Source organism: Haliotis rufescens, unplaced genomic scaffold (genome assembly GCF_023055435.1).
Source record: "Haliotis rufescens isolate VD_foot unplaced genomic scaffold, xgHalRufe1.0.p SCAF_12, whole genome shotgun sequence".
Lineage (NCBI taxonomy): Eukaryota > Metazoa > Mollusca > Gastropoda > Lepetellida > Haliotidae > Haliotis > Haliotis rufescens.
This window is the reverse complement of record NW_025963802.1, coordinates 4,805,736-4,824,170: the sequence shown is the minus strand read 5'-3', so window position 1 is coordinate 4,824,170 and position 18,435 is coordinate 4,805,736.

Here is an 18,435-nt window from a genome sequence, read left to right as displayed (position 1 = left end):
ACCATTGTCAAGACAAACACAATCAGTACTGTGGACTAGTTCCTACCATTGTCGTGACAAACACAATCAGTACTGTGGACTAGATCCTACCATTGTCGCTACAAACACAATCAGTACTGTGGACTAGTTCCTACCATTGTCGCTACAAACACAATCAGTACTGTAGTCTAGTTCCTACCATTGTCGCGACAAACACAATCAGTACTGTAAACTAGTTCCTACCATTGTCAAGACAAACACAATCAGTACTGTGGACTAGTTCCTACCATTGTCGTGACAAACACAATCAGTACTGTGGACTAGTTCCTACCATTGTCGCTACAAACACAATCAGTACTGTGGACTTGTTCCTACCATTGTCGCTACAAACACAATCAGTACTGTGGACTAGTTCCTACCATTGTCGTGACAAACACAATCAGTACTGTGGACTAGTTCCTACCATTGTCGCTACAAACACAATCAGTACTGTGGACTAGTTCCTACCATTGTCGTGACAAACACAATCAGAACTGTGGATTAGTTCCTACCATTGTCGCTACAAACACAATCAGTACTGTGGACTTATTCCTACCATTGTCGTGACAAATACAATCAGTACTGTGGACTTGTTCCTACAATTGTCGTGACAAACACAATCAGTACTGTGCACTAGTTCCTACCATTGTCAAGACAAACACAATCAGTACTGTGGACTAGTTCCTACCATTGTCAAGACAAACACAATCAGTACTGTGGACTAGTTCCTACAATTGTCGCTACAAACACAATCAGTACTGTGGACTAGTTCCTACCATTGTCGCTACAAACACTATCAGTACTGTGGACTAGTTCCTACCATTGTCGCTACAAACACAATCAGTACTGTGGACTAGTTCCTACCATTGTCGCTACAAACACAATCAGTACTGTAGTCTAGTTCCTACCATTGTCGCTACAAACACAATCAGTACTGTGGACTAGTTCCTACCATTGTCAAGACAAACACAATCAGTACTGTGCACTAGTTCCTACCATTGTCGCTACAAACACAATCAGTACTGTGGACTAGTTCCTACCATTGTCAAGACAAACACAATCAGTACTGTGCACTAGTTCCTACCATTGTCGCTACAAACACAATCAGTACTGTGGACTAGTTTCTACCATTGTCGTGACAAACACAATCAGTACTGTGAACTAGTTCCTACCATTGTCGCTACAAACACAATCAGTACTGTGGACTAGTTCCTACCATTGTCAAGACAAACACAATCAGTACTGTGCACTAGTTCCTACCATTGTCGCTACAAACACAATCAGTACTGTGGACTAGTTCCTACCATTGTCGTGACAAACACAATCAGTACTGTGGACTAGTTCCTACCATTGTCGTGACAAACACAATCAGTACTGTGGACTAGATCCTACCATTGTCGCTACAAACACAATCAGTACTGTGGACTAGTTCCTACCATTGTCGCGACAAACACAATCAGTACTGTGGACTAGTTCCTACCATTGTCGTGACAAACACAATCAGTACTGTAGTCTAGTTCCTACCATTGTCGCTACAAACACAATCAGTACTGTGCACTAGTTCCTACCATTGTCGCTACAAACACAATCAGTACTGTGCACTAGTTCCTACCATTGTCGCTACAAACACAATCAGTACTGTGGACTAGTTCCTAGCACTGTCGTGACAAACACAATCAGTACTGTGGACTAGTTCCTACCATTGTCGCTACAAACACAGTCAGTACTGTGGACTAGTTCCTACCATTGTCAAGACAAACACAATCAGTACTGTGGACTAGTTCCTACCATTGTCGTGACAAACACAATCAGTACTGTGGACTAGTTCCTACCATTGTCAAGACAAACACAATCAGTACTGTGGACTAGTTCCTACCATTGTCAAGACAAACACAATCAGTACTGTGGACTAGTTCCTACCATTGTCGCTACAAACACAATCAGTACTGTGAACTAGTTCCTACCATTGTCAAGACAAACACAATCAGTACTGTGGACTAGTTCCTACCATTGTCGTGACAAACATAATCAGGACTCTGGACTAGTTCCTACCATTGTCACGACAAACACAATCAGTACTGTGGACTAGTTCCTACCGTTGTCGTGACAAACACAATCAGTACTGTGGACTAGTTCCTACCATTGTCAAGACAAACACAATCAGTACTGTGGACTAGTTCCTACCATTGTCGCTACAAACACAATCAGTACTGTAGTCTAGTTCCTACCATTGTCGCTACAAACACAATCAGTACTGTAAACTAGTTCCTACCATTGTCAAGACAAACACAATCAGTACTGTGGACTAGTTCCTACCATTGTCGTGACAAACACAATCAGTACTGTGGACTAGTTCCTACCATTGTCGCTACAAACACAATCAGTACTGTGGACTAGTTCCTACCATTGTCGTGACAAACACAATCAGTACTGTGGACTAGTTCCTACCATTGTCACGACAAACACAATCAGTACTGTGGACTAGTTCCTACCATTGTCGTGACAAACACAATCAGTACTGTGGACTAGTTCCTACCATTGTCGCTACAAACACAATCAGTACTGTGGACTAGATCCTACCATTGTCGCTACAAACACAATCAGACTTGGGACTAGTTCCTACCATTGTCGCTACAAACACAATCAGTACTGTGGACTAGATCCTACCATTGTCGCTACAAACACAATCAGTACTGTGGACTAGTTCCTAGCACTGTCGTGACAAACACAATCAGTACTGTGGACTAGTTCCTACCATTGTCGCTACAAACACAGTCAGTACTGTGGACTAGTTCCTACCATTGTCAAGACAAACACAATCAGTACTGTGGACTAGTTCCTACCATTGTCGCTACAAACACAATCAGTACTGTGGACTAGTTCCTACCATTGTCAAGACAAACACAATCAGTACTGTGGACTAGTTCCTACCATTGTCAAGACAAACACAATCAGTACTGTGGACTAGTTCCTACCATTGTTGCTACAAACACAATCAGTACTGTGAACTAGTTCCTACCATTGTCAAGACAAACACAATCAGTACTGTGGACTAGTTCCTACCATTGTCGTGACAAACATAATCAGGACTCTGGACTAGTTCCTACCATTGTCACGACAAACACAATCAGTACTGTGGACTAGTTCCTACCATTGTCGTGACAAACACAATCAGTACTGTGGACTAGTTCCTACCATTGTCAAGACAAACACAATCAGTACTGTGGACTAGTTCCTACCATTGTCGCTACAAACACAATCAGTACTGTAGTCTAGTTCCTACCATTGTCGCTACAAACACAATCAGTACTGTAAACTAGTTCCTACCATTGTCAAGACAAACACAATCAGTACTGTGGACTAGTTCCTACCATTGTCGTGACAAACACAATCAGTACTGTGGACTAGTTCCTACCATTGTCGCTACAAACACAATCAGTACTGTGGACTAGTTCCTACCATTGTCGTGACAAACACAATCAGTACTGTGGACTAGTTCCTACCATTGTCACGACAAACACAATCAGTACTGTGGACTAGTTCCTACCATTGTCGTGACAAACACAATCAGTACTGTGGACTAGTTCCTACCATTGTCGCTACAAACACAATCAGTACTGTGGACTAGATCCTACCATTGTCGCTACAAACACAATCAGTACTGTGGACTAGTTCCTACCATTGTCGCTACAAACACAATCAGTACTGTGGACTAGATCCTACCATTGTCGCTACAAACACAATCAGTACTGTGGACTAGATCCTACCATTGTCGCTACAAACACAATCAGTACTGTGGACTAGTTCCTACCATTGTCGCTACAAACACAATCAGTACTGTGAACTAGTTCCTACCATTGTCAAGACAAACACAATCAGTACTGTGGACTAGTTCCTACCATTGTCGTGACAAACATAATCAGGACTCTGGACTAGTTCCTACCATTGTCACGACAAACACAATCAGTACTGTGGACTAGTTCCTACCATTGTCGTGACAAACACAATCAGTACTGTGGACTAGTTCCTACCATTGTCAAGACAAACACAATCAGTACTGTGGACTAGTTCCTACCATTGTCGCTACAAACACAATCAGTACTGTGGACTAGATCCTACCATTGTCGCTACAAACACAATCAGTACTTTTGACTAGATCCTACCATTGTCGCTACAAACACAATCAGTACTGTGGACTAGATCCTACCATTGTCGCTACAAACACAATCAGTACTGTGGACTAGATCCTACCATTGTCAAGACAAACACAATCAGTACTGTGGACTAGATCCTACCATTGTCTCTACAAACACAATCAGTACTGTGGACTAGTTCCTACCATTGTCGCTACAAACACAATCAGTACTGTGGACTAGATCCTACCATTGTCGCTACAAACACAATCAGTACTGTGGACTAGATCCTACCATTGTCGCTACAAACACAATCAGTACTGTGGACTAGATCCTACCATTGTCGCTACAAACACAATCAGTACTGTGGACTAGATCCTACCATTGTCGCTACAAACACAATCAGTACTGTGGACTAGATCCTACCATTGTCGCTACAAACACAATCAGTACTGTGGACTAGATCCTACCATTGTCGCTACAAACACAATCAGTACTGTGGACTAGATCCTACCATTGTCGCTACAAACACAATCAGTACTGTGGACTAGATCCTACCATTGTCGCTACAAACACAATCAGTACTGTGGACTAGATCCTACCATTGTCGCTACAAACACAATCAGTACTGTGGACTAGATCCTACCATTGTCGCTACAAACACAATCAGTACTGTGGACTAGTTCCTACCATTGTCAAGACAAACACAATCAGTACTGTGGACTAGATCCTACCATTGTCGCTACAAACACAATCAGTACTGTGGACTAGATCCTACCATTGTCGCTACAAACACAATCAGTACTGTGGACTAGATCCTACCATTGTCGCTACAAACACAATCAGTACTGTGGACTAGATCCTACCATTGTCGCTACAAACACAATCAGTACTGTGGACTAGATCCTACCATTGTCGCTACAAACACAATCAGTACTGTGGACTAGATCCTACCATTGTCGCTACAAACACAATCAGTACTGTGGACTAGATCCTACCATTGTCGCTACAAACACAATCAGTACTGTGGACTAGATCCTACCATTGTCGCTACAAACACAATCAGTACTGTGGACTAGATCCTACCATTGTCGCTACAAACACAATCAGTACTGTGGACTAGTTCCTACCATTGTCAAGACAAACACAATCAGTACTGTGGACTAGATCCTACCATTGTCGCTACAAACACAATCAGTACTGTGGACTAGTTCCTACCATTGTCGCTACAAACACAATCAGTACTGTGGACTAGTTCCTACCATTGTCGCTACAAACACAATCAGTACTGTGGACTAGTTCCTACCATTGTCGCTACAAACACAATCAGTACTGTGGACTAGATCCTACCATTGTCGCTACAAACACAATCAGTACTGTGGACTAGTTCCTACCATTGTCGCTACAAACACAATCAGTACTGTGGACTAGATCCTACCATTGTCGCGACAAACACAATCAGTACTGTGGACTAGTTCCTACCATTGTCGCTACAAACACAATCAGTACTGTGGACTAGATCCTACCATTGTCGCTACAAACACAATCAGTACTGTGGACTAGATCCTACCATTGTCGCGACAAACACAATCAGTACTGTGGACTAGTTCCTACCATTGTCGCTACAAACACAATCAGTACTGTGGACTAGATCCTACCATTGTCGCTACAAACACAATCAGTACTGTGGACTAGATCCTACCATTGTCGCTACAAACACAATCAGTACTGTGGACTAGTTTCTACCATTGTCGCTACAAACACAATCAGTACTGTGGACTAGATCCTACCATTGTTGCTACAAACACAATCAGTACTGTGGACTTGTTCCTACCATTGTCGCTACAAACACAATCAGTACTGTGGACTAGATCCTACCATTGTCGCTACAAACACAATCAGTACTGTGGACTAGATCCTACCATTGTCGCTACAAACACAATCAGTACTGTGGACTAGATCCTACCATTGTCGCTACAAACACAATCAGTACTGTGGACTAGTTCCTACCATTGTCAAGACAAACACAATCAGTACTGTGGACTAGTTCCTACCATTGTCAAGACAAACACAATCAGTACTGTGGACTAGTTCCTACCATTGTCGCTACAAACACAATCAGTACTGTGGACTAGTTCCTACCATTGTCGCTACAAACACAATCAGTACTGTGGACTTGTTCCTACCATTGTCGCTACAAACACAATCAGTACTGTGGACTAGATCCTACCATTGTCGCTACAAACACAATCAGTACTGTGGACTAGTTCCTACCATTGTCGCTACAAACACAATCAGTACTGTGGACTTGTTCCTACCATTGTCGCTACAAACACAATCAGTACTGTGGACTAGTTCCTACCATTGTCGCTACAAACACAATCAGTACTGTGGACTATTCTTCTCAGAGTTTCCTAGACTGCAGACAAATGTGTTCTTCAGTGCATCATAAGAATCACATAATTGTTTTCACATATGATGTCATGTCTATGCCTAGTCCACATTAACATGTCAATTGCTCGTGTAGATACCAAGTAATCATGCACGTGAAAATTACTCGTGTTTATACCTATTGGCCAAGTACATGCCAATCACCCATTAACATGACCGTTTCTCGCGTAAATGCCCTTAAATAATAAACATGCTCATTACTCGCAAATAGAACCACCGCCCGTAAACCTGTGTAAATACTTAAGCACTAATGTTATTGAAACTCGTACATAAGCATACTCGTGTAAGTGTCCATTGATAGTACACATGTAACAGTCGACTGAGATCGGGTGATCAGGCTTGCTGATTTGGTCGATGCCTGTTTTTATGTTTTATGTCGCCGTAGGCTATTGACCGCCTCGTCTATGTAATACTTAGTACAGCATATGTCCTTACCCCTCGTCTCCATAGTCCGACCCGCGATGATCCGGGTTAGAACTGGTCCTCGGAGACCCATACTTTTCATAAAAGGCGACTGTGCTTGTCGTCAGCGTTGACCAGCGGGATCGGGTGGTCAGGCTTGCTAACTCGCATGTTATCGTATCCCAATTGCGTGGATCGATAGGCATGATGTCAATCACTTCCATTGTAGGTTTGTGGACAAAAAAATGATGTGAAAGAGGCCAAATTGTAGAGAGGCAGGTGGGGATGAAAATCATACAATTACTATATTCTGGTCGATCATGAATCATCCGGGGTAGAATAGGTCTTCAGCAACCCATGCTTGCCGTAAAAGGCGACTATGCTTGTCACAAAAGGCGACTGACGGGATCGGGTGGTCAGGCTCGCTGACTTGGTTGATGCATGTCATCGATCCCAATTGCGTGGATCGATGCTCATGATGTTAATCACGTCAAGCATAGTCACCTTTTACGGCAAGCATGGGTTGCTGAAGACCTATTCTACCCCGGAATCTTCACGGGTCCATTTACTGGTAACAGCATTAACACCGCATTAACACCGGGTGTTCACATAAGACCCTTCACATAATTGCACCCGTCGTGTGTGAATGCTAATGACAATAGGCCAGCCACACAAAACATGTCAGACAATGGAGAAATGACGCCATTTTCTCGTGTGGTGAGTAATTAACATATATGAGCAGGTGTATTGATGATGACGTCATCTGCATCAAGTTCCGGTTACCCGCACTAACCACGTGATCACACATGACGCCTGTGTCAAGCTACCCGCCGCTGTCAAGCGTGAGTGAGTTGGGTTTAACGCCGCTTTTAACAGTATTCCAGTAATATCACGGCGTGTCGGCTTAATGTGGGAGGAAAGCCCGAAGTGATGCAGGTCTCAGACGTTTACCACTTCGGGCGAAACCCACGAGCACGGGTATGGTGCTGACAAACCTAGAAACATAATCGGGTCGAATCGGGATTCGAACCCACATTCGTAGGTTTCTGGCGTGTCGAAGGGACGTAACTCTGCACAGCGAATCGCGGCGCCTTAGACGACTGGGCCACCCGTGCCCCCACTGAGATTGTTACATATAGGGAATACGGCATTGCAAGAATTTGTTTTAACATTGTTACCAATGACGTCATAGTCCAAACCGCTGTAGGCGGTAACTGGGAGTCCTGATAGCACGTTATTGATGTATTTTGTCTTTACAGCATTTCCTCGAGAGCTCTTGTAGTGTTTAGGGGACACATTCCGATTAGTTTTACCAAATAATTGAACTGTTTATCCAGCAGTACCTGTATTTTACCAAAGGGTAGGCCTTACAGGACCTAAATTCCTCAGATAGTTTGGTTGCGCGTCAAACTAAAGTGTGTTGTTTTTTGTTCTTTTCATGTAGAGTCTAGCGAACATAAACCCGAGGGTATCAATGGTAATTATGTAAACTAACCGTTGCCATCGTTGATAAACAGTCGTAATGATCTTTGTCTATTGTTTAATTCTAAATGTTATAACAAATTAAGACAGTAAAATATAACCATGGCCATCTGTTAATACCGTAGTTCATATAATTCTTGATTTATTTCATGAGACAGGGATCCTGGGTGACCCGGTCGCATAAGGCGCCGCAAATCCCTGTGCAGAGTTGCGTCCCTTCATGCCGGCATCCTTTGATCGTGGGTTCGAATCCCGATTCGCCCCGATTTTGCCTACTTGTGCGCGTTGATTTTACCAATAAACGACCAGTCACTTCGGGCTTCCCTCCTACATCAACCTGACACGCCGTTGATGAAAAATGGATCTGAATATTATTCACACGAATCTAATAAACACAGACCTTTGATCTCTGTTATTTAATTACATTGGATATTTTTTTCTGATATTATGCAGCCTATCTCTGCTGTTCATGCGAGGGCCGACAAGTTTATTGATGAGTATAATACGAGTATATGAGTGAATCGGATTTAGCTCCATATCTAAGACAACGTCCAGTCTGTATTGGCAATAAATTGCCTCCATGTTAATTGATGCTAACCTAACACTAAAAATGTTGTACGCCATTATTGATTTTATCTTTATTTTACATGCCGGGACTTCATGACCGACTACGTTTGTAGCATAACGTAATGGTGGTGCACTAGGACACTATGGTAGTCCATTGTCAATGTTGTTCTTCACGAGAATGTTAACATATAATAGAGCCATGTTTTTCTTTGAATTTACCCACCATTGGCCTAGGGCTATGTCGTTTCCATTCAAATAAATAGCACGTGTTATCTGCCAGTGCTCCAGCTGCTCGTGCACCGCGAGAGAAGAGCAAGACGCCTCCTGCTTGAATCTTCATGTACCAAGTTCACACTGCACACTACACTCACCCTTCTAACACTGTGCAGTGCATGGACCCTTCTAACACTGTGCAGTGCATGGACCCTTCTAACACTGTGCAGTGCATGGACCCTTCTAACGCTGTGCAGTGCATGGACCCTTCTAACGCCGTGCAGTGCATGGACCCTTCTAACACTGTGCAGTGCATGGACCCTTCTAACACTGTGGAGTGCATGGACCCTTCTAACACTGTGCAGTGCATGGACCCTTCTAACACTGTGCAGTGCATGGACCCTTCTAACACCGTGCAGTGCATGGACCCTTATAACACTGTGCAGTGCATGGACCCTTATAACACTGTGCAGTGCATGGACCCTTCTAACACTGTGCAGTGCATGTACCCTTCTAACACCGTGCAGTGCATGGACCCTTCTAACACTGTGCAGTGCATGGACCCTTCTAACACTGTGGAGTGCATGGACCCTTCTAACACTGTGCAGTGCATGGACCCTTCTAACACTGTGCAGTGCATGGACCCTTCTAACACTGTGCAGTGCATGGACCCTTCTAACACTGTGCAGTGCATGGACCCTTCTAACACTGTGCAGTGCATGGACCCTTATAACACTGTGCAGTGCATGGACCCTTCTAACACTGTGCAGTGCATGGACCCTTCTAACACTGTGCAGTGCATGTACCCATCTTAAATTGTACACTACAATCATCCTTCTCACACTGTACAGTGCATACGCCTTCTCACACTGCACAGTGCATGCATATTCTCACACTGTACAGTGCATGCATCTTCTTACACTGTACAGTGCATACGCCTTCTCACACTGCACAGTACATGCGTCTTCTCACACTGTAGTGCATGCGTTTTCTCACACTGTACAGTGCAAGCATCTTCTCACGCTGCACAGTGCATGCGCCCTTCACCCACTGCACAATGCATGCATCTTCTCACACTGTCGATGGATGCCCTTCTCACACTCTACAGTGCATGCACCCTTCTCACACTCTACTGTGCATGCATCTTCTCACACTGTACAGTGCATGCATTTTCTCACACTGTACAGTGCATGCATCTTCTCACACTATACAGTGCATGCGCCTTCTCATATTCTACAGTGCATGCGTCTTCTCACACTGTACAGTGCATGCATCTTATCAAACTGTACAGTGCATGCATCTTGTCAAACTGTACAGTGCATGCACCCTTCTTAAATTGTACACTACAATCATCCTCACACTGTACAGTGCATGCATTTTCTCACACTGAATTGCATGCATCTTCTCACACTGCCCAGTGCAAACACCCTTCGTAAATTTTACAGTGCATTTCACATCATACCCTTTAAGCACACATATCACGCTGTTCACTTCACGCATCCATTTTACATCACACGCTATAAGCACAGCCATCACATATTCTCCACTACAAGCATCACTCTTCCACTACACACAGTAAACACCAGCCAAATCCTGCTAGGAATTAAGTGGTAAAATTGACCAGACAGATAAAGAACCAATCCGCCTTGCTGCCGCGTGTTAAATGTGTTACTCTGCAGACAAGACCAGGATGCTGGCTGAACAAGGAGTGTATCGTTCTTTAGTTCGCGACAGCTTGAGGGTTGAGCTTTAATGATACGGTAGTCGAACAAGGTTAGTGCAGGTATTGGAATCAGTTGGCTTTCAAGACTGAGTCCCAAGAGAGTCGTTCTCATTGCAACGCTAGAACCGACTGCTAGGTTCGTATAAAGGCCTGACAACTGTTAGAATGATGTATATGAATTTGATTCAGGGCGAATGATTTAAAGGGAACTATTAACAGGCCCGAGTGGAACAGTCCTGTTTCTATTTAAAACCGATGCATTGTCTTGGGAATAAACCATCTTTGACATTCCATGTACTGATTTTCATAATCAAGTCCACGGTGCCTGTTAACAATGTCAAGATTTACAACACTATGTACGACTGGGTGACTATTGCAGTTTTTTTATTTTGCAGCTAGAAAAAAACGAAGACAAAAAAGAAACGGGCGTCACAGATTATGTTGCCAAATGTATTTGGTATGCCTGAAAATACTATTCGGGAAAAGTAAAATATATATATCATATCTTCTTTGCCCCAAGCACGCAACTAAAGTAAGTGTCTAATATTTCCAACTATCGACTCAAAACCACAACATGATGTTGCTATCAACTCAACAGACAGAACACATTACAGTACCCACTGATTGATGAACATGGCTATCACCTCTAGTGATTTCAATCACAACCGAGAGCAAGGTGTTGCACACATGTGCCTGATCTTAAATCTTACATTTTATCGAACACTGCTTGGGTTTCTGATATACGAGTCTAGTTTCACAGAGATGGCAGATCAGTTTGGGAACATTTCGCGAATTAGATTCCAACTGTTTTAACAAATTGATTTATTCGCAACATTTTAATTACATAAAAACAAGAAATGGTGAAACTGCAAATCAAAGAACGAACGGAACAGTAGTAGGATTAATAATTAAGACAATAACATATAAATGTCCATACAACATAATACCGCTGAAATAATGTTATAATGGTAAATGAAAGGGCAGGAATTGACAATCGTTAAGATTGGAATTGCAATAATGTATTTTTTGTGGAAGAGACTTCCTTATTTCAAAAGTCTGATGCATTATTATTGTTTTTCAGCATTTTCGGGGCAATTTAATTTGTTCACAGGGTATTGGTCTATTTCATTGAGAGCATGGCGCTTTTGTCGCCGTCGTAAGTGGCGACTAACGGGATCGGGTGGTCAGGCTCGCTGACTCGCTGGTGCATGTCATCGTATCCCAATTGCGTGGATCGATGCTCATGATGTCAAAAACTGGATTGTCTGGTCCAGAATCGATTATTTACAGACCGCCGTTATATAGTTGGAACATTGCTGAGAGCGGCGTTAACCAAGAAAACAAACAAACAAAGATACGAAATAAATATTAAGGCATAAGTAAAGCCTGCCATGTATGCCTTGTATTTTCTATTATTCATCACTGATATGCAGTACTTTCTGACCCTACAATCACTAACCGTATTTCCACCCTTATGCGCCCGGGCGTCAATACATTTCCCAGAAGCCGTCGACCCGGCGTCTATTTTGTTTAATGCTGGCACAGTGGCAACTCACGACGTTACCGAATTCCACATTCTACAGTCATTCAAAGGGAGTAAACATTATTTGCCGTAAGTAAATGTGATAGGCATAACCAATTTCATCAAATGATAGACCCGGCTTGACCTAGAGGCCCGGCTTCCGTTTTTTGAACAGAGCGTAAGAACGGGCGTCAATTAGAGGCCGCCGTGGATTGGAATTCGGCGTCTAATAGAGAAAATACGGTACCTGCTTATTATTCGGATTGGACTCCCTTCGGTTACAAATGGTTCATTACGCTCGGCTCTGATCACTTCGCCCACATTCGCGGGCCTACTTTTACATAATATTAGGACATGAATCCTTTAAGCTTTGTTTTCGGCACAGAATGCATGCTCGATACAATCAGTATATGATGATATTGTTTACTATATTCGTTTTAGGTCATTAGCAAATGAAAATACGATTACAGTGATTTAAAGGACAGTGGACCCTGGTTCGCTAGATTCTTTTTTACACTGACAATCTTCTGGAAGATTTGGTGAATCTATGCCTTTATTCATTCAATTAATCATTTATTTTTCTCTCATAGCCTCTTGATGTATGGTTGCTTCCTATGTGGTTAGAGTCTTACTGGACACTGTGGTACACCATGGTACAGACAGACTGTGAAAATGCATAGATGCCAAAGTTGTCCCTTTCCGCGTATTCAAACACGCAACCGTGTTCAAGTCACCGCCAATACACTGTTAAATGTCATGACACGAGCTGAAGAAGGATGAGAAACACGACACTGGCCATACACAAATTAACCATCAACGTTTAAAATATGTTTGGACAAATTGATGTTTTCGTTAAGGGAATATACGTAGTCTTCTAAAAGCTATGCTGACCATAGCGCCTATTCATGATAGACGTGCAGCGTTTAAAACAGTTTGTATTATTGCACACATAGACCGGACGAAATGAGGCCTAATTTCTCGAAGACATTTGAAAAACAAAAAATATCACCACCATCTCCATAATAATTTTTCTCGAAAAAATAAAACTTGTCAAATGTTCAAAGAAGCTGACGTGATAATGATTAATATGTTTCAAGCTATTAACCTATGTTTTCGTAGTAATTATATTTTTAATATCTTGGTATCCCTAATACGGTCTGACTGGCGTAGTATAATTGCAGTTGCTGTCGACATGAGATAAACATCGCTTGGGTGAATCTAGTGCAAGGTCACTCTTAAAACGCCTCTCCCACAAGAACAATCTCTTTTTTGTCCTAACGTACATCCGCTAAACAAACCACTGCATTAAAACACACTTCAGGTGTTAACGGGTTAATGTTAGTTATATTTTGCACAGCTGTCAAGCCCGTTAAGCTCTGACTAACACACAAATCAGAAGATGAAATGTTATCGCCCGGGCACTATATAATCTCTATGGTCTATTATCGGCACCCTGTCATCTCAAACCAGGATAACTCTTTACATTTTCGATACTTCCCAGAACTTCGATTTAGCGAGGTTTGAATGCATGCTTATTCATCCATTAAGGGCCACTCGATTCGTTCATATTACTATAGTTAATTTATAGTAATAGAAACGAATCGGGTGATCCTTAACTTGTTTTGAATAGTATATTAGTTATAGATACTTCCTTCAGTAATCGACAGTGAATAACGATCCAATGCCATTGATAAAAACGCCACAGTATTACCCCGAGGGTATCTCTATAATGGGAAAGTTTCTCGACAAACCAAAGCCCAAAAATGGTATCCGTTGGGGTCATATACAGATAAACATGCAAATATAAAAGGTCAGGTAGGTACTACTTTCAGTGTTTACAAACAAACATGACGTCACCCTTGTCTATCGGCGATAGAGCCAGAACTAACCATCGGTAATGTGGACAATTATTACATTGTCAAAATAATAGCCTCGGGTGTAAAAACCGGTGTCTGACAGGGGCGTAGCTGAGGACTTTTGCACATTCTGGCAACTTCGGAGACATAAATTGGGAAACTACGTTTAGCGAGGACACTCGCGAGATCACTTTGCATACGGTCGGATTTGGCCGAAATAGGCCTGAAATGTAACCCTGTTTCATTTTATCGCTGTGTGGACATCTGACTGAATGTCGTAAGGTTTCGACAGACCACACAGACTCTTAATGTAAAACGTCCCTGCCAGAGAAAAACCAGTCTCGATTATCCGACAAAACAAATTCAATTGGACGTAAAAGGCAAAATAGCGGTGAAAATTGTATGAATTGATCACTGAAAATCGCAAGGTGTTCACTGACACCAGGTATTCGCGAAAAGGGTAAGTGTGTTCCCCCTACAAGGAAGCACCCGCCACTCACACTGTTTATTATTCTAAAGGGACCGACCATTTGATGCTCACTCTCTCTCTCTCTCTCTCTCTCTCTCTCTCTCTCTGTGTCGCTCTCTCCCCCTCTCTCTCCTCTCTCCCCCTCTCTCCCTCTCTCTCTCCTATCTCTCCCTCTCTCTCTCTTACTCTCTCTCTCCTATCTCTCCCCTCTCTCTCTGTCTCTCTCTCTCTGGGTCTCTCTCTCCCCCTCTCTCTTCCTCTCTCTCTCTCCTATCTCTCCATATCTCTCTGTGTCTCTCTCTCCCTCTCTCTCCCCTATCTCTCCCTCTCTCTCTCCCTCTCTCTCTCCTATCTCTCCCCTCTCTCTCTGTCTCTCTCTCTGGGTCTCTCTCTCCCCCTCTCTCTTCCTCTCTCTCTCTCTCCATATCTCTCTGTGTCTCTCTCTCCCTCTCTCTCTCCTATCTCTCCCCTCTCTCTCTGTCTCTCTCTCTGGGTCTCTCTCTCCCCCTCTCTCTTCCTCTCTCTCTCTCCTATCTCTCCATATCTCTCTCTTTCTCTCTCTCCCTCTCTCTCCTATCTCTCCCCCTCTATCTCTATATGTGTCTCTCTCTTCCTCTCCCTCTCTCACTCTCTCTCACTCTCTCTCTCTCCTATCTCTCCCCTCTATCTCTATCTGTGTCTCTCTCTCCCCCTCTCCCTCTCTCACTCTCTCTCACTCTCTCTCTCTCTCTCCTATCTCTCCATATCTCTCTGTGTCTCTCTCTCCCTCTCTCTCCCCTATCTCTCCCTCTCTCTCTCCCTCTCTCTCTCCTATCTCTCCCCTCTCTCTCTGTCTCTCTCTCTGGGTCTCTCTCTCCCCTCTCTCTTCCTCTCTCTCTCTCCTATCTCTCCATATCTCTCTCTTTCTCTCTCTCCCTCTCTCTCCTATCTCTCCCCCTCTATCTCTATCTGTGTCTCTCTCTCCCCCTCTCCCTCTCTCACTCTCTCTCACTCTCTCTCTCCTATCTCTCCCTCTCTCTCTCTTTCTCCTTCTCTCTCTCTCTCTCTCGTTCTCTCGCTCTCTATCTCGCTCTCTCTCTCTCTCTCAATGCTTTCATGTGATAAAGAACAGCTATTGTTTCTTACTAAAAACAATTCAACATTTTTTGATATGTTTATATTCATCTAAGATTATTGAATAATAATTGTTTCTTTAATCAGCTGTTGTCGTTTACTGTGCACGAATTGAAACCATTTTATGGCAAAGCGAATAAACGGCCGGTATAAAATCGATAAATACTTGGCAGATTACTTTTTAAACTCAACGCATTGAGATGATAATGATCTGAAGAATTTGAAGTGTCCTATTATTAGTTTTACAGTTAACCTCAATCTAGCATTGTAACGGGAAAGAAAACTATAAAAATATCTTTAATCTTATTTATAATTAAATTATCTTGCAAGCTGTCAAGAAGAAAGAAGTTAAGCTCGTTGTTAATATAGAACGACGTGTATACAGCCTGCGATATTAGAGCAAACATTTTGTATATACCCCTCCTCGTGTCTAGATCAGAATGGATAAATATGTTCCTTTGTTTGTATAAATATAATAATCTACGCTATCAGATGTTTGTGTTCCCTGTAGCGAGTGTTACTGTAAAAGTGTCAGTTAAGGTTTGTGTATGGTTAAAGGTGTCTAGGTGTGATTGATATATCTCATCGGGTGTCAACAAACGATAATATATCATCAAGGTGTGATCAAATACCCGCTCAGGTGTTAACGTATATTACATATATACTTTGGCTGTCGTGGCATATACAAAGCCTATGAGGTGTCAAGGGATGCCATTATTTTATCAGGATCTTAAGGTTAATAAGTTGTCCGGACTTTATCTCTATTGTGTCCAGACACGGTACATGTATCGTGGAAGGTGTGAAGGTATGGTAAATATATACCACCTGGTGTCCATACACGGTACATGTATCGTGGAAGGTGTGAAGGTATGGTAAATATATACCACCTAGTGTCCAGACACGGTACATGTATCGTGGAAGGTGTGAAGGTATGGTAAATATATACCACCTGGTGTCCATACACGGTACATGTATCGTGGAAGGTGTGAAGGTATGGTAAATATATACCACCTGGTGTCCAGCCACGGTACATGTATCGTAAAAGGTGTGAAGGTATGGTAAATATATACCACATGGTGTCCAGACACGGTACATGTATCGTGGAAGGTGTGAAGGTATGGTAAATATATACCACCTGGTGTCTAGGCATGGTGCATATCCCTGGAGGAGTCGAGGCAATATCTCCTTTTAAGACTTGAGGCATGTTAAATATGTCCTTTAAAGTGTCAGGGTATAGTTAGTATATTTCATTTGTATGTATGTGTAAATATATCTATTCATGTGTCTATATGTGTAAATATATCCCTTCATGTGTGTGTATGTGTAAATATATCCATTCATGTGTATGTATGTGTAAATATATCCCTTCATGCGTTTATATGTGTATATATATCCCCTCATGTGTCTATATGTGTAAATATATCCATTCATGTGTCTATATGTGTAAATTTATCCCTTCATGTGTATGTATGTGTAAATATACCCCTTCATGTGTCTATATGTGTAAATATACCCCTTCATGTGTGTGTATGTGTAAATATATCCCTTCATGTGTATGTATGTGTAAATATATCCCTTCATGTGTCTATATGTGTAAATATATCCCTTCATGTGTATGTATGTGTAAATATATCCCTTCATGTGTTAATATGTGTAAATATATCCCTTCATGTGTATGTATGTGTACATATATCCCTTCATGTGTATGTATGTGTAAGTATATCCCTTCATGTGTATGTATGTGTAAATATACCCCTTTTATGTGTCTATATGTGTAAATATACCCCTTCATGTGTGTGTATGTGTAAATATATCCCTTCATGTGTATGTATGTGTAAATATACCCCTTCATGTGTCTATATGTGTAAATATATCCCTTCATGTGTATGTATGTGTAAATATATCCCTTCATGTGTTAATATGTGTAAATATATCCCTTCATGTGTATGCATGTGTAAATATATCCCTTCATGTGTATGTATGTGTAAATATATCCCTTCATGTGTATGTATGTGTAAGTATATCCATTCATGTGTCTATATGTGTAAATATATCCCTTCATGTGTATGTATGTGTAAATAAATCCGTTCATGTGTCTATATGTGTAAATATACCCATTCATGTGTATATATGTGTAAATATATTCCGTCATGTGCTTTTATGTGTAAATTTATCCATTCATGTGTATGTATGTGTAAATTTATTCCGTCATGTGCTTATATGTGTAAATAAACCCATTCATGTGTATGTTTATGTAAATATATCCCTTCATGTGCTTATATGTGTAAATATATCCCTTCATGTGTATGTATGTGTAAATATATCCTTTCATGTGTTTATATGTGTAAATATATCCCTTCATGTGTAAATATATCCCTTCATGTGTATGTATGTGTAAATAAATCCCTTCATGTGTCTATATGTGTAAATATACCCATTCATGTGTATGTATGTGTAAATATATTCCGTCATGTGCTTTTATGTGT